The following is a 5,943-nucleotide window of genomic DNA, read 5'->3' as shown; positions in this document are numbered from 1 at the left end:
CCTATCTTTTCTTTTTTTTTTTCTCTCTCTCTTTTTTCCTTTTTCTTTCTTCCTTGTCTTCCCTGCCTCATCCAATAGGAGGAACACATTAAACTTCCACTGGGCAACTGGAGCTATTACACTGAACACCTCACCCAATAGACAAGTAACACTAATAGCTCCTGCATCACAAGATTAATTAATCAGACAACACCTGATTATCCCAACTGCAAATCCCCTTCACAATGATTTCATGAACACAGAGAAAGCTAGAGAGCAAACCCAGTACAGCTGAGTTAATAACCAAATAAGTACACCTGCTCCACACTTTCAGCTATGTTGTGTTGTTGTTTTGTGCCATGAGTTGGACTCAACACACAGCAACCCCTCCTTGGGTTTCTGAAGTGGTATCACTACAGAAGTATTTTGCGGTGGAGTAGCTGGTGGGTTTGAACTGCCAGTCTTGAGTGAAACAAAATAAATACATAACTAACAATTAAAGACAACAATTTCAACATGTCTAGGAAAAAACAGACAACCTCAATCAACACCCCCCCAAAACAAAAAAGGACAAGACAATAGAAATAAAAGCCCAGGCTAAAAAAAATTATCTATCATGGAAGAAGAACAAGCAATAGCAGTATCTGATAAGGAATTTAGAAAGTATATATATAGGACTCTCCAAGAGCTCAAGGAAACCATAAATAGAAACAAGACTGACAGTACCTGAAAAAGTTCAGAATCATTTGAGGACAAAATAACAAAATAAATACACAATTAGAACTCATACAAAAACAGTAATTATAAATCTAGAAGATACACGCTAAAATTACAGAGATAGATAATACAGTGGAAGGACAAAAGAGTAGACTAGAACTGGCTGAAGAGTGCATTTTCCGATTAGAAGATAAATCCCTTGACACCAGCCTGTATAAAGAAAAATCAGAACAAAGATTTAAGAGAAATGAAGAGAACCTAAGATTTATATGGGATGACATGAAAAGAAACAACATATACCTCATTGGAATACCAAAACAAGGGAGGGGGGGCACAGAGAAAACTATGGAAGACTTGCTAACAGAAAACTTCCTCCATATCACAAAGGAAGAAAAGATATCTGTCCAAGAAGTTCAACAAACCCCATACAAGACAGACCCCAAGAGAATGTCACCAAGACATATCATAATCAAAATCTCTAAAACTAGTGCTAAAGAAAGAGTCTTGGGAGCAGCTCAGGAATTGTCACCTACAATAGACAACCAATAACACTAAGTTCTGATTACTCATCAGAAACCATACAGTCAAGAAGGCACTGGGATGGCATATATAGAACACTGAGGGAAAAGAACGTCCAACCAAGAATTCTGTATCCAGCCAAATGGTCCATCAAATATAAGGGTGAAATCAAGATATTCTCAGACAAACAGAAATTAAGGGAACTTGTGAAAATGAGACCAACCCTACAAGAAAGATTAAAGGGAGTCCTTCTAATAGAGAACCCAGAACAGAGAATGACAAATTAAAAATCAAGACACTTGACATCAACACTTAGAAACCAAACCCAAAATAGATGCTCAAAATAAGCTCATAAAACAATGTACACAAAGCAACAAGGGAATAGAGTCAGAGCAAGAACATTCCAGAGGTTGCCAGCGCCAGCGCTGATGGGTGTTGACCCCGATGTCGCTGGGACTCCTCCCACGCTTTGGCGGCCGCACCAGCCCGCCCACTCCTTGCCTGCCCGCCTCCACCTCCGCCTCGACCCCGGTGGCCACGCGCCGCACTTCATCCCAGTCCCAGGCGAGCAGCGTTGGGTTTATGTCTTTATTTGATGAAAACGAGCTGTTGCGCAGACATTGGTACCTGTATGGGGGAAGCATAGCCTACAAGCAAGGAGCTTACAGCCTCAGTGGCGAAATTTTTTTCATGTCAGAGTCCGAGAACTCTTGAAGTCATTTATGTCATCCCTTCTTCTCCAGACAGAAGATACCAAAAAGTTGCAATCAAAGATCTCTTCATCTTATTGATAAAGCCACTAATAAGCCAAAATGTCTGTCAACGTCAACCGCAGTGTGTCAGACCAGTTCTATCGCTACAAGATGCCCCATCTGATGCCAAGGTTGAGAGCAAAGGAAATGGAATCAAGACAGTTACAGTCAACATGGTTGACGTTGCAAAGATGCTTAATCGGCCTCCAACGTATCCCACCAAATATTTTGGTTGTGAGCTGGGAGCACAAACCCAGTTTGATGTTAAGAATGACCATTACATTGTCAATGGATCTCCTGAGGCGAATAAACTGCGAGACATGTTGGATGGATTCATTAAAAAATTTGTTCTCTGTCCTGAATATGAGAATCCTGAAACAGACCTGCATGTCAATCCAAAGAAGCAAACAATAGGTAATTCTTGTAAAGCTTGTGGCTATCAAGGCATGCTTGACACACATCATAAACTCTGCACATTCATTCTCAAAAACCCACCTGAGAATAGTGACAGTGGTACAGGAAAGAAAGATAAAGAAAAGAAAAACCGAAAGGGGAAGGATAAGGAAAATGGTCCATGTCCAGTAGTGAGACACCACCACCTCCACCTCCAAATGAAATCAGTCCTCCTCCCCATGCTGTGGAAGAAGAGGAGGATGGTGACTGGGGGGAGGATACAACTGAGGAAGCTCAGAGGTGCAGAATGGATGAAATCAGTGACCATGCAAAAGTTCTGACCCTCAATGACGATCTGGAGAGGACCATTGAAGAATGAGTCAACATACTGTGTGATTTTGTTAAGAAAAAAAAAGAAGAGGGTATTATTGATTCATCTGACAAAGAAATTGTTGCTGAAGCAGAAAGGCTGGATGTAAAAGCCATGGGCCCCCTGGTTTTGACTGAAGTTCTTTTTAATGAGAAGATTAGGGAACAAATCAAGAAATATAGGTGCCATTTCTTACAATTTTGTCATAAAAACAAAAAAGCTCAGTGGTACCTCCTCCATGGTTTGGAGTGTGTGGTGGCAATGCATCAGGCTCAACTTATCTCTAAGATCCCACACATCTTGAAGGAGATGTATGATGCAGACCTTCTGGAAGAAGAGGTCATCATCAGCTGGTCAGAAAAGGCATCTAAGAAATATGTCTCAAAGGAACTTGCCAAAGAGATTTGTGTCAAAGCAGAGACATTCATAAAATGGCTGAAGGAGGCAGAGGAGGAATCTTCTGGCAGGGAAGAGGAAGATGAAGATGAGAATATTGAGGTGGTGTATTCGAAGACTGCCAGTGTACCTAAAGTTGAAACTGTGAAGTCTGACAACAAGGATGATGACATTGATATTGATGCCATTTAAAGTGATGGATGCAACCTAGCTTAACAGTGTCATGCTGCACAATTTCCTGCTTTATCAGCCAGAAGTGCAACAGGTATGTGCAAAAGTGAAATGGCTTAACATCATGCTATACTTTATACTAACAATGTTCTACTGTGAGTGGTCTGTAATAGCCCAATGAGACATCTAAGGAGCCCATACACATCCCTGAGCAGATGTAGTTTGCTTATTTATAGCATGTTTGTTTCTGAAAACCTAATAGTGGACACATTTGGATCACATTTATAGTTAGAAAAATAAAGATTTGTTTTTGGTCATTCTTCAAAAAAAAAAAAAAGAAAAGAAATAAGGGAATCAATCTATATATGACATCAGCAAAAAGTAAATAGAGAGAATAAAAGTTCTAATTACAAAACTTCCAAATAGAAATGAAGACAGGACACTGTATTACAGAACAGACTATTCCAAATTTAGGGAGATAAGAATTTACTTCAGGGTAATCACAAAGAAAATTAACAATCCTAAAAAACTCAGAAAGAAGAAAAACGCGTGAGCTTAGTAAGCACAATACCAACAATAATGAAGAAAAGAAACATTTGATAGCAGAATGAGAAAAAGGGTGGCAGATTGGGATAAGAAAAGAGGACCCATCATAGTGACCTTATGTACAACAGAAGGAAACACTGCCCAGTCCTGTGCCAGCCCTATGATCCTTGCTATACCGAAGCCCATCTTTGCAGCCACTTTGTCAACCCATCTCAATAAGGGTCTTCCCCTTTTTCATTGTCCCTCCACTTTGCCAAGCATGACATCCTTCTCCAGGGAATGGTCCCTTCTTATAATGTGACCAAAGTAGGTGAGACAAAATTTGGCCATTCTTGCTTCCAAGGAACATTCCGGCTGCACTCCTTTAGGACAGATTTTTTAGTTCTGTTAGCAGTCCATGGTACTTTCAGCATTCTTTGCCAGCACCACAACTCAAAAGTATTGACTCTTTTTCAGACTTCTTTTTTCACTGTCCAGCTCTCACATGCATATGAGGTGAATGAAAATACCATGGCTTATGACAAGCACACCTTAGCCTTCAAGGAAACATCTTTGCTCTTCAGCACTTGAAAGAGGTCCTTTGCAGCAGATTTCCCCAAAGCTATATGACATCTGATATCTTCACTGCTGCTTCCATTGGTATTGATTGTAGAACCAAGTAATATGAAGTTTTTTTTCCCCTTTATATTGAGGTGTAATCCTTACTGAAGACTGTAGTCTTCAATCTTCTTCAGTAAGTGTTTCAAGTCACCCTCACTTTCAGTGAGCAAAGTTGTGTCATCTGTATAATGTAGGTTGTTAATGAGTCTTCCTCCAATCCTGATGCCACGTTCTTCTTCATCCAGCTTCTCAGATTATTTGCTCATCATACAGATTGAATAACTGTGGTGAAAGGATACAACCCTGATGCACTCTCTTCTTTATTTTAAACCATGCAGTATCCCCTTGTTCTGTTTGAATGACAGCCTCCTTGGTCTATGAACAAGTTCCTCATGAGCACAATTAAGTGTTCTGGAATTACCATTCTTCTCAAAGATATCCATAATTTGTTATGATCCACACAATCAAATGCTTTTGCATAGACAATAAAACAAGTAAATGTCTTTCTGGTATTCTTTCCTTTGAGTCAAGATCCATCTGGCATCAGTTATGATATCCCTCACTCCACGTCCTCTTCTGAAACCAGCTTGCATTTCTGGAAGTTCTCTGTTAATATACTGCTGTAACTGTTTTTGAATTATCTTCAGTAAGATTTTACTTGCATGCAATATTAATGATATTGTTTGATAATTTCCACATTCTGTGTGATCACCTTTCCTTGGAATGGGTACAAATATGGATCTTTTCCAGTCAATTGGCCAGGAAGTTGTCTTCCAAATCTCCTGGCATAGTCGAGTGAGTGCCTCTAGTGCACCATCCATTTGCTGAAACATCTCAGTGGGTGGATGGTTAATTCCTGGAGCCTTATTTTTCACCACTTCCTTCAGTGAAGCTTCGACTTCCTCCTTCAGTACCATTGGTTCTAGATCATATGCCATCTCCTGAAAGGGATGAAGATTGACCTGTTCTTTTTGGTACAGTGACTCTGTGTATTCCTTCCATCTTCTTTTGATGTTTCCTGCATCATTCAATATATTGCCCACAGAAACTTTCAATATTTCAATTCAAAGCTGAAATTTCCCTTTCAGTTCTTTCAGCTTGAGAGATGCTGAGCATGTTCTTCCCTTTCAGTTTTCTAACTCCAGGTCTTTGCACATTTCATTATAATTGGCTTTGTCTGCTTGACCTGCTCTTTAAAATCTTCTGTTTAGCTCTTTTGTCTTGTCATTTCTTCCATTTGATGTAGCTACTCTCCACTCAAAGGTAAGTTTCAGAGTCTCTTCTGACATCCATTTTGGTCTTTTCTTCCTTTCCTGTCTTTTTAGTGGCCTTTTGCTTTCTTCGTGGATGATGTTCTTGGTGTTATCCCACAATTTCTCTGGTTTTCCATCCCTGGTGTTCAATGCATCAAGTCTATTCTTCAGATGGTCTCTAAATTTAGGATAGATATAAAACCAAAAACAAAACACACTGCTATGGTGTAGGATCCAACTCATAGTG

At 39.8% G+C, this 5,943-nt stretch overlaps 1 pseudogene; it reads left to right on the top strand.

Moving 5' to 3' along the window:
* Nucleotides 1–2,027: 2,027 nt before the first annotated feature.
* Nucleotides 2,028–3,318, top strand: LOC103211195 (annotated as a pseudogene).
* Nucleotides 3,319–5,943: the final 2,625 nt, after the last annotated feature.

The sequence above is a fragment of the Orycteropus afer genome, unplaced genomic scaffold, assembly GCF_000298275.1.
Source record: "Orycteropus afer afer isolate SDZICR_OR568_19922 unplaced genomic scaffold, OryAfe1.0 scaffold00707, whole genome shotgun sequence".
NCBI lineage: Eukaryota > Metazoa > Chordata > Mammalia > Tubulidentata > Orycteropodidae > Orycteropus > Orycteropus afer.
Note: the sequence above shows the minus strand (reverse complement) of the source record. Positions and strands in the feature narration are given on the sequence as shown.